Source organism: Bicyclus anynana, chromosome 6, assembly GCF_947172395.1.
Source record: "Bicyclus anynana chromosome 6, ilBicAnyn1.1, whole genome shotgun sequence".
In the NCBI taxonomy this organism is placed as follows: domain Eukaryota; kingdom Metazoa; phylum Arthropoda; class Insecta; order Lepidoptera; family Nymphalidae; genus Bicyclus; species Bicyclus anynana.
Genome location: NC_069088.1, coordinates 7180172 through 7206971, shown reverse-complemented (window position 1 = coordinate 7206971; position 26800 = coordinate 7180172). Strand labels below are relative to the sequence as shown.

The following is a 26800-nucleotide window of genomic DNA, read 5'->3' as shown; positions in this document are numbered from 1 at the left end:
GCAAAGTAATGATTTACGGTTACGTTAACTTGCCAATAAAATACTTTTTATTTCCCAAATCCTTAGATGATCAAGTATCTTATCGAATTGTTAAAACTATAACATCAATTTAACTACCCACAATATATGTATTCTCAAGTATATCTGTTACTAACTGTACCATATCAATATCGCTGAAGCAATCATAGCGAAGTAATGTACCAGTAACATCACTACAGCTAATAACGCAAATCTTCGAGTCCATTTAAGGCAGCGCGTAATAGGATTGAGTGCACTCTGCTAATCATAATTCATCAGCGAGATTAAAGAATAAGCGCGAGGGAGTCTGCGCCCCCCCCCCCCCCCTCGCGTCCCGTGTGGAGACAATATGATTGCCACACCTGCGGAAACGACTGGAGTAACGAGGCGGGCTAAATAATTCAACCAACTACACACGACTTGGACTTGGCTTTACTATAACTACAATTATAAATACGTTAGAGAAATTGTTTGTTATAGCTTGACAACTTCGTTATTAATATTCCCGATGGTGCACGCGGGATGCGTGTCGTGTAGCGATAAATGAAAAAGCCACGACTGATGCACCTCATTTCCCCGCACGCACGATTTCACACCCGCGCAGTCTTTCCCCCGTCGCCCGCATATCATGGGAGTGTCATTAACGAACTTGCCAGACTATACGCTATTACGTCCTAACATGTGAAATTATTTTAAAAATTCTAAATTAAATTCACCAATTAAAATCTACATTCATCATCATATTTGATAACCCATATTCGGCTATTCGGAGTTTCCTCTAAGAATGAGAGGGGTTAGGAGGCATTACTCTACAACGCTGGCCAAATGCGGATTAGCAGACTTCACACAAGTAGTGAAATGAGAAAATTCTCAGGTATGCAGGTTTCCTCAAGATTTTTTCTTTACCGTTTGAGACACGTGATATTTAATTTCTTAAAATGCACATAACTAAAAATTTCGAGGTGCCCCGGACCGGATTCGAACCTACGCCCTCCGAATCTAAGGCAGTGGTCATCCACTGGGCTATCACGTCTTTTGAAAAAACTACAAAACTACATTATTAAGTTCAGTATCAGCGTTTGAAAACGTAGTAAAATGACCTTAAATTGGCAGCGCTTCCCCCTGTAGGTAGGTAGGTACTAACTTTATGTAAAAAATCTCTGATATTTTAGCTATTCATTGGTGTAATTAAATTTAGGATGGAGATGATGGTGTAGCTGCAACAGTAAACTGTATCCGTCTATTTTGTGATATGAGTTTTTTGGAATAACACCCACTCTTTTTTTTTTTTTTTATTCTTTACAAGTTAGCCCTTGACTACAATCTCACCTGATGGTAAGTGATGACTCAAAAATAACAATGCATTTAAATGCAAACTTAACATTATATTTACTTACATAATACATTATCTAGACACTAGACAGTTTACAAAGTGATAGACAAATTCGGCAAAGCACATTATTTAGGATTACAACATTAACATCTGCAATTATAAAAGTATCATTGCATCCATTATAAAGTCAAGGTTCTTTGCTGAAAAATATTTACATTTTTTAAACAGAACGTTTCTTGTTTCCTAATAACGCAAAATTGATAAAATGCCGTGTAAATCGCTAACTTTTTACTTACTGACTCGCAGGTACACAGTGATTTATTTTTATCGACACTTTTTACAAACAAAAAAACCAATTAAGTTAATATTATAGCTTACCTAATCTATTTCTGATAAACAAATCAACTAAAGTTGAATTAGATCATTTATTCTTAGAATCGTACCATATAAATAGGCCTTATTTCACAGAAAATTAGCATTAAATTATACTTTGAAAAAGTATTTCATATCTATTAAGATTACAGTTGTATAAATAGCAATTTGAGAAAAATGTTTGATACGCAATATCAATAATTTAATTTGAGCTTTAATTAACTGGTTAAATACTACTTACGAGAACATCAGTGCCTGCGTTTTTTAGATAAAATAATGTATTTGCTTTAATTAATATCTCTTTTCTGGACTGTTAATACATACTTTGAGATAAACTGTGAGTTAATAACTATATTTACCAATTAAGTGTTTCCGTGTTGGTAATGTTATAAAATGATAAATACTATTAGAAATACACACGTGTTTATGGATGTTTGTTTATGCCTTTTTATCATCACATTAATGAATTACTTAAGGATTAATATACTTGGAGGTCATTGAATCAGCTTCCGCACCTTCACACATAAGTAAAAGTAATCGTATTAAATATAACAATTGTATAAACTAGTAATGTATGATTTTTTTAAAGAGCATTTGTTGAGTTTATTGCCGGCTCTCTATCAAATTCTACCTTCCACAACTTTACAAACAAAGAAACCTGACGTTTCATAAGTGCTTGTTAAGCTCTCATTCGCATGAGAGTTTTTTTAACGGACGTTAAAAAAGCGTTTAAATAAAGTATGAAGCATTTAAATGTATATGAAGTTAAATAAGGTCTATTTTAACGCCCAAAAATTTAATTGCAACACTGCTCGAAAAAAGCGTCATGTTTTAAAAACGCCGTCGTGCGAACATATACTTGGGGATGCATTTGTGTGTGAACGCTTTTTTACGGTCGTTAAAAAAAGCCTTCTGACAATAAATGAATCTGGTACTTGGAATTTTTTAACTGAAGTAGAGTATACTCAACTGCAAGAAACAGCGGCACTTATTTAGCAGATTGCTTTCCTTTAAGTTGTTCTTTAATCTAGCAATGTACGCGCCCCCCAGTCGCGCGCCGCATCTGCACATCCGATGTATCTAGCTGTGTTTGTTCTCCGACACCTACTTAATGAGTAGTGTTTAAGCCTCCTTCGTTTACTCTCGGCTCAATTTTGATATGGTGTTCGCATCTCTTTTGTGAGGATGTTCTTTTGTACTCTGTAAACATTACAATTTCAGTAATCTAGGGTCGTTGACGTTGGCAATTCGCGAATTAAGGCGATGTTTTCTCAATAAGTAAAACATTTATACAGGGCGCTCGGGAGTATTTCCCATAACTATGGGGCTATATTATTTACCAAAAATTAATTAAAAATATTCAAGGAACGTGTTCTAAAATTGATATTCTATATAATATCTAATTTCTATATCGGAAACGTAAAAGAACTTGAAACCAATAAAAATCCTTCTTATATCAGATATTTAAAATTACGATTAAGAGTTCATCGTGATTCGGGTATCAAATATCGGCTGCCCTTTATATATTGATGTATTATATTGAATCAGTATTGTTTATGCTTAAAAACAATGCAATAATTTGGGCTATCCCATCTAGAGTGTGTCACCCTAAAAAAAAGAAAAGTGCTTCGAAAAATTTTATACACTGTAAACTAAATTTTAATTATTTATTAATTTATTTTACATATTCATAAAAAGTAGTATAGAACACTTCTACAGCATCTATAGTTAGGTATAGTCAGGTGCGTTAAAAGCAAAATTTCGTTAATGCCACAACCATATTGGATTACCGTCGCCACCGGGCCGCCGCAATAATATAACGAAATTCAAACATTAATAGGCTCAAACACAATCACGGATGGCCACATAATCGAGTTAGCTGCTATTCGGCTAAGCCCCTATCGTGATCTGGCCCATTGTCTGTCGCGCGCTGCGTTGATCATGAGCACCGATTATTGTGGCAATTTCGTGTTTATTGTTTTCAGGTGTCTCCATCAACTAGTTTAAGGAATAATCAAACCCCATCGAACGATAGAAGTACTCATTGTGGCAATTTCGTGTAGTATTTATTATTTTCTTGTGTCTTGGTCAACTACTAAACCCTATCTTTTAATAAAGGTACGCATTTTGGTAATGTCGAGTTGTTTACTTTTCAAGTGGGTTCATAATATTAGAAATGAATAATCATATCCTATCAGTGAATTAAGCTGCAGTATAACTTAGTTTATTTTTCAGGAGCCTTTATTAACTATCAATCCCCTATCGATGAATAAAAAGCTACTTACTGATTTTCTTTTTAAATTTTTTGGATTAGCATTTTGGAGTTTCTTTTTTAGGTCTCTATTAACTAGCTTAAGTAATAATCAAAAGTTTTTAATTCATTGAATTTCTATGAATAGAAAATATTATTACAACACAACCTACTCTGTTGGAATACTGTAACGATTACTAAAAAGTAAAGTAAACTACACGCAAAACTAAATAAGTACCTAAAGTAAACAATAGCAGACACTAGGAAACCTTCGAACGGCAGTAAACGGGGAAATGCAGGCTTCGATAATAAACCAAGTCCCGAGGTAGCTAAAGTAAGTGATACTCAGGTAGGATATACGTCCGGAAAGTTAAAAGTTTCACAACTGTTAGATGCAACTGTAAGAACAAATAAGTAGATAGAAGCGGTGTCAAAACTGCCAAAAACAAAACTATAAAGTTTGCTTTATAACCCGGTAGATATCGCTTTATCTATTTGAAATGTCGAACTCAATTTGGATCTGGCAACTCGACTCGCACAACTTCATAGATACGAGTATGAAGTACGTATAAGTATGAAAATAATATTTTACAAATAATAAACATAATTTTAAACTTTAAGGATAGTAAATAGGATATTAGTTTTTAAGGACTATCACTAATACGTCCGCTTAAAAAGGTTTTTGTTCAGCAATGTTTATGTGTTTACATCAAATTCCAGTAAATTAAAGGTTAAGTCTGCGTAGTTTATGTGTGTTGTAAGTCTAAAACGATACATTAAAGTTATTACTGATCTTGAACAATTAAACAAACAAACATACAAGTACAGAACAACCACCTTCTGATAAGTTTCGGATAGTATAAATGAAAGTTTTGTCACATTCTTACTGTATGGCAAAAATAACAAAGACTACATATTTGTGAATAAGCTATCCAACACTCACCAGAAGGTGGTGAAACTACTGTAGTGATAGTTACACTTAATCCCTTGATTAAAGGTTGACCTTCATGAAAAACCTTTGCCTATACGATAAAAGACCACATTCTCGTAGTTCATACAAGGAATCCTAGCATACGCTGCCTCTGGCCTATTGACAATATTATAGCGTGTGTGGCACCCTTAATCCTCTGTAATTAAGTTAATCTAATATTGCTTTAAAGTTCTAAGAGTAAAATCATTCACTCAAGTTCCCAAAGCATAGCAGGCGGTACCATATTTACTTATCTAAATGATTATACCACTGATTCCCACTATCATATAGAAGCCATTTCTATTCATGACAGAATATATAATTAAAATTATTCTAATCAACTTAAGTGTTTCAGTAATAAAATTTAATAAGGCGATAGCATATAAATTAGTGACTGCGTATTCATTAAGCTTTCAAAACAAGTTACAATAAAACAGACGCGCTATCAAACATGCTATTAATACTTGTACCTACATGTAGAATTGAATCGCAAAGTAACTTGAACTATAGTACAGTAGACATGTTCATTCGTTTCAAGGAACGAATGAACATGTCTACTAATAAACAATGTAAACTATGAATAAGAACTCTTTTCCAAGAAGGGCTAAATCAATACTAATATAATAAATGCGAAAGTAAGTCTGTCTGTCAGACTGTCTGTTACCTTTTTACGGCCATTAAGCTGAATTTTGGTATTATATTGGTAATGGGACCTGGGAGCAGAACATAATCTAGTATTTATTCCTAAAATAAGAAGAAATAGGGGTTGAAAGTTTGTATTGAAAGTCGTCAATTTTTAAAGTTACAGTTTTAAAAATTTGTTCATTACGAAATGTGATTCAAGAATTTTTTAAATTCAATCTCAAAAGTGGTGAAATAGGTGTTGTAAGTTTTCATTAATTTCTACGCGAAAGATATCGCAGGGTCCTCTAGTTACTTATAGAACTGAGAAAACAATTATTAATTGAAATTCTTAATCATCATCATTATATTTTTAGCAGTTTACAACAAAGGCAGGTATCCTTCTTAGATGAGACGATCCTGAGTTCTAGGTTCTCCAATCCGCGCATTTAGTATGATAATAATATTTGATTTTGTAACGATCCCTACCAGATATCTTTCTTGGAAATGTAATGCACCATGTGATTAATTAATTACTTTATAATATTAATGTAAAATTGTGATAAACAAAAAAATCCCTGGCTGACTTTTTTATAGGCTCTCTTGGAAACTATAACAAAGTCTTCTCCGATTTAATTACGTATTGCCATTATCTAATAACATTGCCTAAAATTTCATAAGTGATTTTAAAGTAAGAATAATTGAAATAAATAAATGAAGATTTTGATTTTGACTTTTTCGTTATTACCACCGATGTCTTAATTTGTTCTCTAAGGCAGAAATTCTCATACTTATAAAAAGTTATTTATGTTATGTCATTATTAATCAAATAAAGTTGCGAGAGTTTTATTATGAGAGGGATATGACGCGTGTTAACATGACGCGGTTGTAACTCGGATATGTAATATCAGCCGAAGACGATACTGCTGATGTTTTATTACATTATAAAACAAACGTCTCAAATTAATTATGGAACATACTACAGTCACCATCGCGATCGATCGTAAAGAATCTTTGATGGCAGTTGTAAAATGTTCCAAATCGTTGTCATGATAATTTATGAAGCATGTTTATGGATGACTTTATGACGAGAAAATTTCTATATTCCCCCGAATACTAGAAAATTTGTGTGGAACACGATTTCGAGGAAAACTTACGGTTGACAGAACGTGTTCTATAGCTCTGTAATCAAATTAATTATTCATAAATTGCAATAGCCCTTTGAATAATCAACTTTATAATATACTTAATCGTATTTTTAATTGAAACTCAGAATTCGATTTTCCCTTAAAATAACTAATAATAATTATACCTTCTGTTTGTAAGTTGACATTGAAGTTGCGCCAAGATAAATTTCTTCTAGATAAAAATTGCATGAAAATATCTGTATCGGAGACTAACATGAAATGGGAGAATTATTTTATTTTGTCGCCCCTAACCAATTCTTTGAATATATTCTATGGGTATACAGTAGATATTCATTTTTTTTTATATTACGAATATTAAGGCCATATCAATTAACTCTAATTAATTTCAGCGTGGGTTCAAATTTCGAACCGACAGCGGTCCTAAAAAACGTCCAGTAAAACAAACCGCACTGAAATCTTCCCGTCAGTGTATTCGGGTGGCAACAGCGTCGATTAGCACGTTTTACACGATGAGCACAAAGCTAAATTAGTAAACGAGTCGCGAGCGAGGGGGCAAAGTGAATTAAAGCAACTCCGAGCCTATTACGTGAAGTGAGTTATAAAATAAAGCCGCGGCGAGTAAGTTCATACATTACAAGCCGATAACCAGACGAGACTTCTGAGACACAAACCAGTCCCTTTTAGTGAAATTGAAAACTTTTTCTGTTACTCATACCGCGGCCACGACACCGCTCAGTTTAAATCAATTGCTTTTTATAATTAACTTACTCCATTATTGAAGTGCACTCCCTCGTTACCTCAATTAAAATTCAATTGAGATGTAAATCTATTAGGAACGTTTTTCTTTTAAGAAGTAATCTAGTAAATTGTCTCTTAGATAAGTGCTACACACCCGTTCTACGCAGGAAACTGGATACGCGGCCCGCTACTCGTGATTATTCCATTTGCGTTAATATTAAACATTTTCTATTACGTACTCAAATACGGAGCTTTATCTCTGACATCGCTCCTCTATTTCAGTGGCTATCGATATACAGTATCAGAAATTAAACGGAATTAATAAATTGGATTAGCTTCGGTTCCATTAAAAATATTACAATGTAATAGTGATGGTGCGGGCGGCCGTGTGTCAATTCTGACATTATGCAGTCGCCCTAATGCAATGAAGATCCCCTTGCTCCTGGGAGTGCCACTTTTACCTAATTCTTATTAAACATTTATTAGCTTAGACAAAAGCTATCGGGAGGTATCGGTCGATGTTTTATTTATGATCTCTTATAGGATTGCTATTTCCACATTCCGGCAAATAATAGACTAATGTAACTAGTTTCGGAAACAATGAAACTTCTCCGGCTGGAGTTTATTTTTGTTCGGGATATGATTTATTGCGAACGTTGAAATATTTAAAAATATCAGATTGGAACAAGTGGTTGTCTTGTGGCGTCAGATTAAAATAGAATGCAATTTTGTTCAATTGCATTGAGGAGTTGCAATTGGCTCAGTGTGACTGTTATCCCACGGTATACTATTCGACGCCAGAAATAGTTTAATCAGAGTTATGCCAACCATTAATTAAATTACACTTGCCATGGGCAGGGCTGTAAGAAAATTGCTTTTATTTGTGGGAAGTCTATCTATTATACATTCATTCATTTGCGGTCAATCGAGTGACGTCAATTTCATTTAATTATAATCAACACGGCCTCTTTGGTGATTAGATTTTTAATAAATACACTTTTTTGAATTGGTAAAACGGAAACTACCGTTTATAAATGAAAATGAATCGTATCGTTTTAGCTTGAAAATCTTGATGTTTTACAATGTTTTCTATAATTAATATTTTTAATTGCTACTATTTATTATTTATACCATGAAAATATAATGAAAAAAAACATATTTGATTGCATTTTATATCACAGATTTTTACCTACTACTATAATATGCATAATATACGAGTAAATATTGTTGTTATTGTTATACCAATAGATATTCTTAAATATTGCAATATGCCCCAGAGATCAGAATACTCGGACTAATTATTTTTAATTTAGATATTGTATTCAATTTCTTTAATGACGATACGAGTAATTAATTTCGACAATTTGGGGTTGAAAACATCAGTTTAATTAACTATAAATATTACTTTTTTAACGCAGTTATTTAAATTAAATGGAGTATTGAGCGCTGGTTCTTATAAAGTAGACACATTTGAGTAATAACAGAAATATTTGTATAAGTAATAAGCAGTTAATTATTTTAGTTATTAGAAGATCCGTAGTAGAAACGACGTTTACCCATCTGCTTATTAAGTTAATACGTTAAAAATATATTACGAGTAGGTTTCCTAAAATTTTCTGGCCTGGCTATTATTAATCTTTATTAACTATCATTAATGATAGTTTGGTCAAGAGTTTTTGGGGCTACCTACTTACAATATGTTTATTAGCGTACTAAATTTGATTTAAAACAGTTTTCATTCATAAAACTGATGGGTGAAGGTCGTTTTTAAAATCCTTAGACTATAATTTAATAATAATATTAATACTTAACTGCCTCGTTGATCCAGTGGTTAGCTTGTATGGTTTAGGTTATTTCACGAGGTCTTGAATTCGAGTCCTGGGTCTGTGAAATACTGAGCTTTTCTTTCTTCTAAGAAATTTTCAGTACGAATCCGTCCGTAGTTTATAACCCGCGTCTCAAAGAGTACGTGTCAACTATAGGTCCTGGTCTATTTTTAATATATATATAATTATCATTTAAGTAGAAATTGAGTTAAAGAATTATCATTATCAACCTAAGTCCACCTATCCGCATTGGAGCAGCGTGGTGGGTCTAAGCTCTATATCCCCTCTCGTATAAGGAGGCCTAGCCTTGTTTGAGCAGTTAAAGTAGGCTAATGATGATGATGATGATGATGGTAGTGATGATGATGATGATGATGATGATGATGATGATGATGATGATGATGATGATGATGACGATGATAATGACGATGATGATGACAATATTAATGCTTTGCTACTACAGAGGTTTGTAGGCATTACTTAAACAATAAATAATTAAATATAAACATACTTAAACAATACACATCACTATCTAGCCCCAAAGTAATCATACAGAGCAGCTTGTGTTATGGGTACTAAGATAGTTGATATTATAATATTAATATACAATTATATACTACATATAAATACTTATATAATGTATAAATACACACAGACACTGGAAAAAACCCATGTTCATCACACAAATATTTTCCAGTTGTGGGAATCGAACCCACGGCCGTGGATGCAGAAAGCAGGGTCACTACCCACTGCGCCACGCGGCCGTCAAATTACTGTACTTGTATTACAATACTTTAATTAAGTAAGGACATATTCCAGGAATGTTGAATAGTATTTATACCATAATATATGCAAACTTTCGCTCTTCAAAAACAAACATCTATAGATATTACCCCAAACTGTAACAAAATACAGTAAGATAAAAAGTAAATGATTGAATATATTTTTTTCCGATATCAAACAATAAGTGCTTGTTTGATATAAGTCTCAAGTTACAATGCAATTTACGACAACAATAGCCCGCTAACTTAGAAGGGGTAAACTAGTACCCGAATAAGTCTACACATCTTTTCAGGTAGGTCTAAATCTACCATAAGAACAGAAAAAAGCAGAATTGAACTAATTACTTGAATTATTAACTAAGTACTGTACTGAAAATTGCATCTAGGACCTCCTAAGAACACAACTGCACTAAAAGTTAGTAACAAATTTAAAAAAAAACTTACCAAAATACAACTTTTTAATCTCGTCGCTTCCTAATTGCGTGAACTCTCACAGGATGCGTAACAACACTACGTACCTATAAAAAAAAACAATCGTAAAAACAGAGTATAAATAGACACGTGTTCCCTAAGCGCTACTCAAGTAAAAACTGAATGAGTTTGAGACTTGAGTGGACGATTCGAGCCCACGCAACGCACAACACTACGCTATCGTCATCCTGTTGATAAACGCCTTAATGAGTCGCTTGTCCCGATGCACTTCCCGACTGATAATGTGTCATCGTTTGCCTAATTAGCATTATATTGGTAATTGCTTGTTGAAGTGTGGGTTTATTAGGATTTAGTTTCTTTATTAACCATGTGTCATTTTTAATTGATCCCAACTGGATCGTTTATTAAAAAAGTTAGCTGTTGGATTTAACCTAATGAAAACGTATCTAATAATCGGATTAGATAAATAACTTTTTTTTATTCTTTACAAGTTAGCCTTTGACTACAATCTCACCTGATGGTAAGTGATGATGCAATCTAAGATGGAAGCGGGCTAACTTGTTAGGAGTGAAAATCCACACCCCTTCGGTTTCTATACGACGTCGCACCGGAACGCAAAATCGCTTGGCAGTACGTCTTTGTCGGTATTTAGTAATGTAATGTTTATTCGGATTTTCAAAGATGCTTAGAGTAAATTGGATAGGCTTTCATCTTCACACAGGAAGTTGAATTAATCTTAATTATGTAAAGATAATTAATATTGTAAACACTGATGATTTTAAAAGAACAACTGTTTAGTTTATAGTCAGCTCTTCACAGCAGAACCTGCTGTTCAAACCGGTGGTAGAGTCTCTACAAATACTAATAGTCAAAATAGTTTTAACTGTGCTTGTAAAACTAAGCCCATTTGAATTAATTACGATTTTTTATTTTTATTTTTTATCTTAAGCTCTTAAATTGTAATATATGTATTCGTCGCTTCTTTAAAAACAGAAGCCTGTACTAAAAATGGGTTTGAAATAGACTGTTTTTGACGATAGTAAGAAAACAATATAGCCGTGATAGCCCAGTGGATATGACCTCTGCCTCCGATTCCGGAGGGTGTGGGTTCGAATCCGTTCCGGGGCATGCACCTCCAACTTTTCAGTTGTGTGCATTTTAAGAAATTAAATATCACGTGTCTCAATCGGTGAAAGAAAACATCGTGAGGAAACCTGCATACCAGAGAATTATCTTAAGTCTCTGCATGTGTGAAGTCTGCCAATCCGCATTGGGCCAGCATGGTGGACTATTGGCCTAACCCCTCTCATTCTGAGAGGAGACTCGAGCTCAGCAGTGAGCCGAATATGGGTTGAAGACGAAGAAAACAATGTTATCTTCAATGCGACATATTCTTTGTAATTATTTTTAACAAGGTATCGTTTTTATTCACTCAATCGCTGTTGAAGACGACACTATGGCCGGGAATAGAACCTAGGAATGTAAGCTAAAGTCAAAGACAAAATTTATTCTATACTTATAAACTCAAAATATTTTCTTTCCTGGTACAATCACGATCACAATAACTGATCTCAGACATTGGAAATTTTGTTGTAAGGAAAAACGAGCACGAATTTCCTGTGTTGATTTTCCCTCTCAAAGTTAACAGTCATAGATCATAACATTACCTTATTATTAAATAATATTAGTGAACACAATTTACTGAATGAAACTATTATTTCTAATGTTATCCTTGTTTAAAATTGTTAATCATTTTGCGGTCACGTGACGCATAAGAGACAATACAATTAAATTATAATCGTCTATTTACATGCTCATAAATAAGGAAAATAAGTCAAATAAACAAACATTACGTAGTATTATTTATTAAAAGCGTCATTCATAAGTTGGGAAGTTCTAATGGTACTAAGGTATTTATCCATGGTTTTTTGCAAGCACCTACAAATCTAGTTGACACACATCACCATTATGTCAGCCACTGATGATCAAGATCAAAACTTATCGATGTTAGTCACGATTAGCATGATATCATGCACATCGCGACTAACATATGATCAGTTTTATCTGACGTCTAACGGCTTGACGCTGAAGTCATGTTAGCTTACTTGATTGACAGTGGCTGACATTACCAGAATATTGTGACAGCCCAATTCAGGGCCAGGATCTGTAGCCGTATGGCACGTAGATTCTCTCTCTACAGACGCTAACGCTTCGAAAACTAAAAAAAATGTATGGGAATGACTGGTCCGATCGATAACTTGTACACGTGACCTGTCGAAAATGAATGTCATACACAATTTTTTTTTTTAATTTTCAAAGCGTTTGCGATTGTAGAAATAGAATCGACGTGCCACATGGATACAGGCCCAGGCCTTCCTTTAGGAGAGGGGATATCGAATTTATGTCCACCATGCTGCTTCATTGTGAATTGGTGGGCTTAACTGGACTTGAAAAGTCATTGTGTGACTACCCACATTGTTTTCGTTAAAATATTGTTCCCGGTCACAATCAATAACATCAAAAACACATTTTAAAGGGAAGTAGATGAAAACAAAGCATATAGTTTCACATGTGTATACAGTTACCTGTGCAAGCGAATACGCAGCGTTCTTTAAAATAGCACAGTAGATATTTTTTTTGTTGTAATCCTCTACTTTATTTCACCATGTACACGTATATTGTGTGTATTTATTCTTATTTTTTATTTTTTGCATTCGTTTTCCACAGTTCTTACAAAGGGAACTATACAAGAATCATAGTTTATTTTCGAGATTGCACGGTGCGCGTGGTAGAAAAAAAGAGTAATATTATTTTTCAATTCCCATACAAAGGTGGTCGGTGCGCGGCGGCAAATTGGTTGTATTGTGAATTTGGGCAGTGCGTGCCGGGGCGCAGATGAAATGTTTATTTTCAATTTCCGCCATTTTCCCACCGCGTCGGCCGATGGATTAGGATGTGGAACAACGACACTATCGCTTGATAGTTTTAAAGAAACAACGTTGTGTTTGATTTTTCACTTAACGAAAATATCGATTGGAAACCTAATCGTGTTTCGAAAGGGAATCAATTTTTCAATGTCACTGTCGTTTTACAATTAACTTTTTGTATTATTATTAGCAATTTTTGTTTAAGTTTTTGTTACACTAATTGTTTTTTTATCGTTGTATTGGTGGCAAGCATGGCCCACCTGATGGTGAGTGAAAAACCAATATTTATGTATACCTAATTTCGAAATTACCTAACTCTTCACAAGGTATCCAAGGAACACGTCCTACGATACGAATTACGTACTGCTTTGTCTCCATTAACTTAAATCTTCGTGTTGTTTTAAACCTTAGGTACCCTATCGAGTGCGTCTTCAGCCAAATTCCAGAGAACGAATGACAACAAAGCAAAAAGGTATCTTTACAAGAACCATTTCAGTCCACTTTTGTCTCCTTAATAACTAAAAATTTGACGGCCTCTGTGGCGCAATGGTATGCGCGATGGATTTACAAGAGGTCTTGGGTTCGATTCCCGCCTGGGCCGAGGTTTTCTTAATTCTAATGTCTGGCTGGTACGATGTCGTGTGGAAACCGAAAGGCGTGACGATTTTCATCCTACTCTTAATTGTTAGCCCGCTTCATTCTTAGATTGCATCATCACTTATCATTAGGTGACATAGTCAAGGACTAACTTGTAAAATTTTTACATTATCATGCAAACTTCCACCGTAAATTGGTTTGAACGAGATCTTGTAAGTAGTTCTTTTAATACGTCATAAATCGTAACCGTAATATGTAATATTATACTATTATTAAAACATCTATCTTTTATATTATGTTACTTATAAATTATGTTACTTGCTGCTACGGAACCCTTCATGGGCGAGAACGACTCGCACTTGGTCGGTTTTTTATTTTATAGTTTTTGGTGGTAAGCGTAATCGGAGTCTACGATGTAACGCCTGCCTAGAAGTTGTCTATTCTTGTCTTGAAGATGCCTACGCAGTAGACTATCTACTTATGATAGTCTTTGTAAATCCGCTTATGAAATAATGCAACTTTGTAATGCCAGCATTGTGCTTTATTGTCGAGAGGCGTTCGGCGAGTAAAAGGGATTGGTCTAAATTGCAGATCACGATCGTTTAATCTGCCCTCTTAACGTGAAGCGGTACGAATCGCTCGTAGGTGCTAATTGCGTATAATCGCTAACTGACGAGCGTGTTGCACGTTTTCAATTCAAATCTCAAGACCGCCGATTCTCTGAGTGTTATTCGTATTCCGGAACGAAATATATGCCATTTCTTTAGCGGGTTCCCAGAACATAATCCTTTTTGCTAAGGTAAAGAAATAAATGGTGATAAAAGACACAAGTTCGCAAGAGTTCGCCTCGTTTATAGTTTTATCTAACTCGTCATAAATAATCACATACATAGAGTTTGATCAGGATGGCCACTGGTCATACATGATTAACATTTTGTTTCCGGGCCTTACCTATAGCTGTACTCTACTTTACAAGAGTCTTTTAGGTCATAACTTTTTCTCATTCTTCTGAGACTATAGTTGAAGTGTCATTCGATTCGGAGTCGCATGTAGTTTTTTAAAAAATTGAAAGGGACGTTCGCAAAAAATGCAAAATTATAAACTAAAATCACCTCAACCATAATTTTAGAAGAAGGAGACAAAGTTATGATCTAAAAGACTTTTGTAAACTAGAGTATAAGGGCCAGAAACAAAATGGTAATCATGTATAACCAATGGCCATCCTGATCAAACTTTATGTATGTGGTTATTTGGACAAAACTGACGAGTTGGACAAAACTATAAACGAGGCGAACCACAGTGCGGCGTTTTCCTTCCAAGCCATCCCCCAGACTTTGGTTTCCGATAACAAACTAACCCCCAGAAAATTGTCCGACAAGATTAATTTTCTGGGGGTTAGTTAATAATAATTTTAAATATTTTTTATTCTGCAAATATCGCAAATGAAAAAAATCTTTTTCTATAAAAAAAACTAGCATAACAAATCTTATAAAATGAAAAATATTACTACCTCAAAGCGGATTTTTGCAGATCAGTTTATCGGATACACCAAAATCTGGAAGATGGCTCGTAATGGTAGGCGTCCACAGATCAGCATCTGACGGATCTATATAAAATGAAAAATTCGTTTGATGCGATACGTCCGCCTTCGCGCCTTAGGCTGCCTATCTCTATGAGAGGAGATCTATCATCTAATAGACAACAATAATAGGACTGAATGTGATAACGTATTAAGCTCTCTATCTATAAACTGTAATTTACAAACTGTATAGCGTACTAGCAACATGGGAGGTAAAATATCTCAACAACTTAAATATTAACATACTTTATTGGCCGTGTTTGGTTACAGCTTCCTTTGAGATGTTACGGAGCGGCGGCTAGATAAAGGGTGACACGGCATACTCTCCCTACCTCAAGTTATTTTGTGTGAACTGATCGCACGGAAGTTGTCCTGTCTACCATATATTGCCTACTCACAAACATCCTAATCCTGTGTAAATTTCTTTCTTTATTGCCTTAATTCAGTATACTATACCACATAATACATAACAATAGATACTAGGCTATGTTATCATTTACTATCGTAAGGAAAAACTTTCTTGATTTTCCTTAATAAATAAATAGATAATAGTTCAGGTTAATTTTTGTGTTGGAAGTCAGTTGAATTTTTTTATTTAAATTTTTATTTACATATACATATTACCAGGCAACAGAATAATATTAGGATTTTCATAAAGTAAGAGGTTCTTAAAGTAACACATACAGGCAATAAATGTTTACTTTTCTGTATTGGGTGATCAAAACAATTATGATCCTTAAAACAGACATCAAAAGATAACTTAGCTGATTTAAAACAATATTGAAAATTAAAAATTCATTTATTTCAATTAGGCTTAGTTTACAAGAACTTTTAAAAGGTCAGGATTATGTCATAATTTAATTTAATCGATCGTTACAAGAGTTCCAAACGCGCCTTGATCCGAGAAGAGCCCACAACAAACTCAGCTAAAGTTTATTTTTTTCGTTTACAACCATTTTACAAACTTATTTAAAGCTAATCACACAGTCTAAACACAATCCAAAGCCATATAGTCGTAGCCAATAACCAGTTTAAATTTATTGAATGTGCTTAGGTATCTCCGTTATAGTTTGCATCTACATATGAGTGAAGCCTTAAGCAAATGCTGAATACTTCTAAGCCAATAACAAACTACTCATGTAAAGTACTTGGTCTTATGCTTATTTGTTTAATGACGTCACTATGAGCAAACCAATTTTCCTTTGTCGTGGCGAACAACAAAATGCAATGTTTGCCTGCATTGTGCAGCAATTTAACCCGGTATTTATTTGAAAAGGCCTGCCGGTGATTTCAAGCTAGGTATTTTAAATGTTTTAGACTTCGTATTAGACTTCGATGTGAGACGTGATAGTCCAGTGGATATGACCTCTGTCTTCGATTCTAAAGTTTTCTAAACTCCTGTTACAGAAGACTCCGTCATAAGCCATAATTAAAAAAAATAGTTAACAAAAACCTTTATTTTTTAATTTAAATAATGAGTTGATGATGATGATCGGTACGCCGTATTTCTCCCTTAGGTTCAATGCATTGCCCAAAGTTGATCATAGAAATTTGAGTAAATATAGGTATAGGTAAATAATATTAAGATAATGATAAATTTGTTATCATATAGTTTCATTCAAAAGAATAAAATCAGAGTAAATTCATTCAATTCATTTTTGATAATAATGTGTCAACATATATGTGGAATATGTCATAACAAACAGATCATAACACTAAACCAAATTAGCTTAAGTCACCATAAATCAATAATAATAATCATTAGGTAGCAATAACATCGATATGTCGCAGGGAAATGAGAATATCACGAATTGTATGAACTTCCTAGAGATATTATAAAAATATTGTGTGAACCCTATGACGCTAGTAAATGTATGCATCTAAGGGCTTACTTATTGTTTGATAGGAACAATATTAATTAGATAGTCACTCACTATTAATTTTCAAATTATTTAATACGATGGGATTTAAGCTACTTTAGTCTCATTTTGAAGTTTCTATTGTAATGAGTCAGTATTTTTATGAGCTCTATGTACGAGACCGTATGAAATAAAAATGGGCAGGACATGTTCCTCGGGTAATATGAGATAATGCTCTATTAGACTATAGTTTTATTATTTATCATCCAGTCTTACGATTGCTTATTTCGTTTTAAACATATAAAAAGATATAATAATAAACAATAAAAAATGCACTATTATTTCGGTGTCCCCAAGAAGTTCATGAAATCACCGATTTCCTTATTTCACTGCGACAAATACATAACGAATATAGTCTAGCCGGGACGGAGGCGCGAATGCCGTCGCGTAACCGGAATACCATTAGGACGGGCGGCTTATTAACTCTCTCCTTTAATTAAATTATTAGAAATCTCGAACCGGGCTAATTAACGAAGAATTCCAACATTTCGGTCCACCTATCGGGTATTAATTAAAATTGACAAAGCCGCGGGCATACGAGCTCGCCAAATATCGCCTCTATTAATGAAATGATCACTCGAAACTAATTAAATTATGGAGGTAATGGTGCGTGCGTGTGATACCGAAATTTCGACTAGTGCATGTTACACCTGCACTGTTTTAAATTTTCATATTAAATTTTTACGAGTATGTTTTCTCTAATTTGCCAAAGTTACGCGAGTTGTGTATACTTCAAATGTACTTCAATTTTAAAATCCATATGATACAAACTCTAAATCAAAAATGAAGAACAATAAAAATGTACCTATGAATGTTTAGCTTTAAATTTTATAGCATACCTACGTATACGAGTATGAATTAGAAAATCTGTAGGACTATTTATATTTATAACTAGCTGACGCCGCGCGGACTCACCTGCGTGGTTTTTGTTCCCGTAGGAATACGGGGATAATATATAACCTATAGCTTTCCTCGATAAATGGGCTATCTAACACTGAAAGAATTTTTCAAATCGGACCAGTAGTTCCTGAGATTAGCGCGTTCAGTCAAACTAACAAAATCTTCAGCTTTATATATTAGTATAGAGTATAGATAAGGCATAAGGATGTTATATTTTCGGATACAGAAATATCGTTATTATTAACCATAAGTCAAATATTAGGCACCACGAATTAACTACATTAGAGCACTTTGTAATGGACGAACTACCTCCAAAACGAAAGAACTTTATCTAAACATCTATGCCTGCCTCCTTATTAACAGGCAGCATAGCTTTTCTTTAGCCTACTAATAGGCTGAAGAAAAACTATGTTTGCTGGTAATATTAGGGCACGAATATTAACAACAAATTCCTAATATCTTTAAAAAAGTGTGTCATAGGCTGAAGGATAGGAGTATACTACAATATGTTAACTTAAATCGGGTCGAGTGAGCTGAGAAATATAATGCAACCAACCAACCAATAAAAAAACAATACATACATAAATCCATTGATGATACTAACAGTCATTGTTGTACATGTTGTTTGACGACCTCCGTGGCGCAGTGGTATGCGCGGTGGATTTACAAGACGGAGGTCCTAGGTTCGATCCCCGGCTGGGCCGATTGAGGTTTCCTAATTGGTCCAGGTCTGGCTGGTGGGAGGCTTAGGCTGTGGCTAGTTACCACCCTACCGACAAAGACGTACCGCCAAGCGATTTAGCGTTCCGGTACGATGTCGTGTAGAAACCGAAAGGAGTGTGAATTTTCATCCTCCTCCTAACAAGTTAGCCCGTTTCCATCTTAGATTGCATCTTCACTTACCATCAGGTGAGATTGCAGTCAAGGGCTAACTTGTAAAGAAAAATAAAAAAAAAACCTGTACCTACCTACCTACAATATACATGTAGTCGGCTATAATAATAAAAGCTGTTGCACTGTTTTCTAATTAAGGTACACGTGTAAAAGTTCATTACTTACATGCATTTAGAAAATCAACTTAAAAGCTGAAAAAAAACCAATTCAATTCCATACCGTGGACATGACAGTGTCGTAACGGTGTAAAGGCACGGCTCGCTCTAGGCGCAGCGACATTAAAATGAGTAATTATAATAAAGCTGATATGTCCTCATAATTAACTAAGCCTGATGAAGAGTGCTTTGACGAGAGCAGGTGATAGAAAAGCGCCTAAAGCGCTGGTTTTTGCGCACCGCTTTCAAATGTTGTTTTTTCATACTTTTTTAAAAAAGGATTCCCATACACAAACACACAACCACACAAATATATTCATTTGTGTTTGATCTTGTTTTACGAATTCACCTACTACAGTGTGTCTTAATTTTAATTTTAATAAGTAACACTAATGGGAATCCACTGGCTCCAAAGAAACAGCTAGTTTGGGAGCCAGAGATCTACTCTATTTTTGTATTAGAAATTTGTTACTGTGTGTTTAATAAATAAATTTTATTTATTTCATTTTTTATTTATATAACAGATCTGTACTAATGAGCCCTACGTAACTTATAAGACTTTATTTGCGTGAATTGAAGATTCTTTAATTCTGCGGGAACTATTTGATTGTTGACATAGAAAGTATTTGTCATTTTCTATATCCAGATTATATATATAAAGTGCTAAAATTCGTCAAGATCAGGTCAGTAGTTAAAATGGGAATATCTTACAAACAAGCTCATGTTTTTACTTTTCCCGCACTTTTGGAAGATTGCAATATATATTTATATAGTTAGTGTCCTATTAAAGACAAAATCTTGAACATCTCTTCAATCCACTATCTACTATATAAAAATAAGTCGGGTTTTCCTTCCTGACGCTATAACTCCAGAACGCACGAACCAATTTCTACGGTTTTGCATTCGTTGGAAAGGTCTCGGGCTCCGTGAGGTTTATAGCAAAGAAAATTCAGGAAAAGGTAGGGTAGGGGTAGGGTAGGGGTACTTGAAAGTTTACATCGAGTTTCACGCGGACGAAGTCGCGGGCGTCCGCTAGTTGTGGATAATAATATTAAATTGGTAGTAGTTATCAAGTATATTGAGGCGTCCATATTAGTTGTACCAATCATATTTTTTTTTTAATTGTTTTTGTAACTATTCTATTCCACTACAATATAGTTAGTTAATCGGTATTGCCAATTAAGTTAATTGCAAATTTACATAGAGATTATTTTTGAAAATAAGTTGTTCCTCGAAACTCTTGCCTAATTAAATTGCGAGTATTAATTAATCGGCCGATAATAATTCAACCTACGCTGTGTGATAAGTTGTACGTACAATACCAGTGATACTTACAATATTTCTTGAGTTTTTTGTCAAATCTCAAAATACTCAGTTAAAATAAAACGTTAGGATGGGAAGTTAAAGTTATATTTTTATCCACGAAGGCATTTTAACTAAATAAATATATATATGAACTAAATCTAAGTACGTACTCGTAATGTCAAAGTTTGAATCGACAGATCATTTATTTATTTATTTATTTACACTTTATTTATACACTACAACATAAGAATAAACAAATAATAAGTCAGAAAAAGTATAGTACCGAAGTAGGATACAAAAGACGACCTTTTCGTTTCGATGGATGTAAGAAGTCCCATAGGCTTGTGACTCTGGGTGCAGGTTTAAGGGTACCCTTGATGACCCTTGATGACGTACATCAAACTCTCACTTCACTGCTCAACATATTCTCCCTGCCTATCCCAAAATAATCCATTAAGAATTAACACGTTCACTGCGGGACGAGGTCAATTGACCTCGTAGGTACCAATCACGTCTTCAAGAGGTACGAGGTCGATGGACCTCGTATCGCACCACTGATGGTTTTAGTACGAGGTCAAAAAACCTCGTACCACACCACGGGAAAGTAAAGAAAAATCAGATCCGCAGCGAACGTGACAACAAGAGATGTGGACGGATCAAACGCCTAGACAGACAGACACGACAGTGCGATAATTTTTATCCTAAATATTCCCACAGAAGCTTGCGAATGTAACCGTTATACGAACCTAGGTACAAAGTGACCAAAGAAAACAACTTCCATATATGTGTCGTGCCTTGTTAGACGAAATATAATCATACTGTATCGTATGACATCCCCATTATAAACATCCAGCGTGTCATATTAGTCTGTCCACAAAGTAGTACTTGTAAAAGTGTGACTAAGTATCTTATTATTATCTAGCACATCAACACATTCGCACATCGTCTTTGTATACTATGAACCGATAGACACACATTCAATAATATTGCCAATATTATTGACATTTGCAGTATAAGGTTGCCAAATCGTACCACGGCGTATTTTTTTATTTGCATAGAAGCAACCTAGTCTTTTATAACAGTTATTATTTTTATATTGACAATAAAATAGAATATAATCTCCTCTCCTCCTCCTTCTTAACATTCATTCATAAACAATACACAAAAACCAAGTGTAAAAGAATTTCAGTGTCAAAAATAGAGTCTGAATTATTTTTATTCAAATTGTACACACTTCGGATTTTATTATTGATATTTTAAAAATAAACCAATATATTTTGTTAGCGGTATTTTTTTTTTTTGATTTTAGATAGGTCACACTAATATTGTAAAGGCGAAGGTTTGTGTGTGTATAAGTGTGTAAGTATGTTTGTTATTTTACACTGCGGCTGCTACACTGATTTAGCTGAAATTTGAACTGGACTTAAGATTTTACTCGAAAAAATCCATAGTTCCCGCGGGATTTGTGAAAAACTGAATTCCACACGGGCGAAGTCGCAGACGTCCGCTAGTGATAAATAAAGCGCTGCAGCGCTGCCGTGGTCCCTCGCAGCAGCACTAGCGCTAATTAGACGGAGTGACAACCCACTCCCGCCATAAAGCGCCACAGATTTATCGCCACAGATTATTTATATTATGTTTATTAGGCTTGCCCTGCGCCCCTCGCAGCTTTCCTACTAATTGAATTACTCGGATTTTTATACGTAGCAATATCATACCTGGAGATTTTATTACACGTGGACGCAAAGCTTCGTATTACAAGGTTGTTCTGAAATGTTAACGGCCTCCGTGGCGCAGTGGTATGCGCAGTGATTTCACAAGATGTAGGTCCTGGGTTCGATTGGCTACAAGACATCGTACCGGAACACTAAATCGCTTGGCGGTACGTCTTTGCCGGTTGGGTGGTAACTAGCCACGGCTGAAGCCTCTCAGCAGCCAGACTTGGACCAATTAGGATATCCTTCGGACCAGCCAGGGATCGAATCCAGGAACTCCGTCTTGTAAATCTACCACGTAAGCCAAAGCTCCACGGAGGCCTTAAAACGGATTTTTCAATTTCAGTAGCATTTCAGTATGATACAACCATTCCAGGAGATTAAATACGAAATACTACCTACATACCTATGACATAGACGATTTAAAGTCTTAAATATTTATGTTAATTACGTTTTTAAATTATAAACATTGTAAAAATTGTTGACGTCAAATCATTTAATATTAACCTTTGCATACGAGTAATAAAATTAATGTCAAGTCAAACATTAGGTTGGTTGCTTAAACGCATTTTAGATACACAATTTTAATTAGTCTAATTTATTCGTCATACAAGTCAGTAGTCAAATAATACTAATTAAGCTGTGTAATTTTGATAACAGCATTTTAATGTAGACATTAGCAACACACTGATAGTAACTTGAAAAATAATTTAATTACTTTATCTAATTGGTAAATGTCAAATTCGATTTCATCAAAACATGTAAAGTAATGCTGTAATAGCAATGCCATGCTTAGACTTATAAAATAGGCAGACGGTAACTCGCTGTCAAACAACTAAACCGAACCTAATGGCGACGATTATCTATGTGTAAGTGTGAAGTGTATTATCAAATATAAAAAACAGGCTGACACCGCGCTGTTTTACCCGCGTAGTTACCTTTCCCGTAGGAAAACGGGGATATTATATAGCCTATAGTTTTCCTCGATAAATGGCTATCTAACACTGAAAGAATTTTTCAAATCGGATCAGTAGCTCCTAAGATTAGCGCGTTCAATCAAACAAACAAACAAACTCTTCAGCTTTATAATATAATTAAGTATAGATTAATCTGTGTGATCTGTGTCTTATATAATGTGAACTGGCAGAATAATTAGGGTGCGTCACTTTTTTAGGAGACGGTATCTGGACTGTTATTATGTCTATGTGCGCACGTATATGCACTATAAAAATTTAGCTCTCATGAAGAGCCAACTCTACGTCCCCTTACCTGACTCTCTCTAACTCTCTATTAGTGTAGTGTTCTGCGTGAATCCTAGTTTTAAGTTGTGCAAAGTCTACATTTTAGTCACAATTTACGGCTTGGCTTTTCTTTGATTTTGACAACATCCACACCAATTTTCAACATGGACCAAGTGTTACGCTTTGGCGGGAAACTATTGTACCACCAGAGCTTGTATAATTTTGTGAAGATCTATTTTTTTTTATTCTTTACAAGTTAGCCCTTGAATACAATCTCATCTGATGGTAAATCATGATGCAATCTAAAATGGCAGCGGGCTAACTCTGTTTGGAGAAGGATAAAAATCCACACCCCTTTCGATTTCTACACGACATCGTACCGGAACGCTACATCGCTTGGCGGTAAGGTGGTAACTAGCCACGGCTGAAGCCTCCCACCAGTCTGATCTGGTCCAATTAAGAAAATCTCAATCGACCCAGCCGGGGATCGAACCCAGGACCTCCGTCTTGTAAATCCACCGTGCATACCACTGCGCTACCGAGGCCGTCAATGCCGCCACAAATCTTGTGAGATATATATATAGTAAAATTAATAGAAAATATTATGTTAATTAGTTTTATGCCATTGCTTTAAAGGATAATCCGTTGCCCGTATAATTCTAATTTTAAATCGTGTACCATTTAACCGACCACCTTAATTATAAAGAAGTCAATTACCCATGACGCCACACACGTGTACAATGTAATTAAGTACATACTGGTTCATTAATCACATAGCACAGGAATACTAGTTATTTTGGCAATCGTTACCTGCTATGATTAACAGCGTCTCCTCCCGCGCGTCGCATGATAAATTGACATCGAAAATAACCACTATTTTATAATGATTCCAATTTATAAACGGCATAGTTTTGTTTCCGTTTTAGCGTACATTAGATAACACACCCATAGAATCCAACATAGACTAAGCTGAGGTCCAAGTCTCACAGAACATTTTAAGAGATTCTGATTCCTTACTTTCTTCCAGCTCTTATTCTTGATTATGGCATAGCTTCTTCGCTCGCCTATACACTTCGATAACAATGTTGCAGTTTGCCTCTATGAAGTAACTCCATTTACTTAATCAAACAGTAATGACTACTGAAGTGAGTGAGCAACACCGTATTCATTATCATTGTTTGACAAATTACTAACTTTCCAATGCAAGTCGTCGTTCCAGCACCCTGAGACTAACGAGAACATCGAGCTGGTAACAGGATGCTACTGAGGACATTGGTATTTGGAAGTTTCTACGAGAAAAGGGTAGTCCAGGGGCGACTAATAATGACTTTGATGACAGGGACACACTACTTCTAGTACAGATTTTCTGTACTAAAAGTACTGTAACTTTACCCTACTACACTAGGTATGGGTAAAGTTACAGTACTTTCTAAATCTTGGAGAGGTGGAGAGATACAAACAGTTTATTTAATTTCCTTCTTCACTACTTCTAGTACAAAAATCTTTACTAGAATTAGTGTATACCTGTCATCAACGTCATTATTAGTCGCCCCTGGACTACCTTTTTCTTGTAGAAACTTCCAAATCAAAGAAAGTACTGTAACTGTGTGTAACTTTACCCTACTACACACACCTAGTGTAGTAGGGTAAAGTTACAGTACTTTCTTTGAAAATCTAAAATTATATTTAATTTGCGTGTTACTTTATCGTTAAATAATTTCGACGGCAGATAATAACACAAATACATCTTGGAGAACACGAGTAACAAGAGCCCGCATCTGATACAATATACCACGAACAACAAAACATATGGCACACCAAACAAATTGCGACACTAATAAAGAATATTTAGAATTAAATTCGCAGTAGCGATGTTTAAAATCGCAGCCATGTCCTTATCCACGGACATCGCTATCCGAGGTTGTATCTTTCGTTGATTTGTTGCTTGGCTGTAGTGTGTTCTGAAGCTAATTAATTTTAATTGGATCGCAATGCATCTATTGTGCGCCCGACTTTTGACCCCTGCGCTCTGGACGTAATTTCATTTCGTTATGTTGCTCGTACAAATCACTGTTCCTGCAAAACAGGTTCATAATAATTTATTCCCGGTAATAAGTGTATTCTTAATAATTCTGGCTGCGTTTATTTGTTTTAAACGAACTATCTATTGTTGAAGTTCCAATTACGTAACGGATTTTATATTTTATTTGTAAAATTCTGCGATTTAATTAATCTGTATTCCAGCACGTAATCAGAGGAAATTCCGCGAACAACAATAGCATCATATTTCCATAGTTAGCTTTTACATAAAACATTATTCAATTAGTTACATATTATTAGTTGGTCCGATACACCTAATATTATTACGTCACAATTCAATACACTGCAGTAGATGCTATCAGTGACGTGACTTTGAATACGCTTGATCTTAATCCTTGCATTAGGGCCATATTAGGGTTGCCACTAGAATAATAACTTCGATCCATTATTTATTTGAATGATAAAAAACACATAACAAAATGTGCAAAGTAGTCAATATAGCACATTGTGAAATATGCTTCTGATAATTTGGCTACTACGGTTCCTTCGTATTTTCTTTTCTGTTCCTCTAGGTCTCTCGCACATATTCACAATGTACAATATGCTGGCTAATGTACAATATAATGAAATATTAATGTTTATTTTACTAGTAGACCTTTCTGACTTCCTACTAATAAAGTCAATCAACAATATCCTTTAATCATTTATCCCTTTTTGTTGTCCGAAACCAAGCCTGCATTAAAACAATCAAACAAAACTAAGTGCTGTTCAAATCGGTCAAGCCATTTTTAAATTATACAATGGCTTGACAAACAGCAATGAATTATAAAACATCAAATTATAAAATACATTTCAAGTCAAATACATTCCGTGTGGCCCTCCCTACCTCGTGCTGTACTAAAGCAGTGAATTGAATACGCGTGCCAACCCTACGTCACATTCAGGGCTGTTGCTCACAATTCGCACTTGCAACAATCGCTATTCATTTTACGCTCGTGTGCCTCCGCTTAGTCTTTCAAATTAAAACGCCAAGAAAT

At 34.8% G+C, this 26800-nt stretch overlaps 1 protein-coding gene across 2 annotated transcripts in view; it reads right to left on the bottom strand.

The window, feature by feature from the left end:
• Positions 1–26800, bottom strand: part of LOC112050311 (LIM domain only protein 3) — an 89498-nt gene that overhangs the window by 20001 nt on the left and 42697 nt on the right. Inside the window, exon 1 of one of the 2 annotated variants that reach the window (XM_024088555.2) lies at positions 10504–10667. The exons of the other annotated variant lie outside the window; for it this stretch is intronic. The gene's annotated coding sequence lies outside the window, so the exon portion shown is untranslated. Of the gene's footprint in view, positions 1–10503; positions 10668–26800 lie in introns of those variants that run through there. 2 annotated transcript variants of the gene reach the window in all.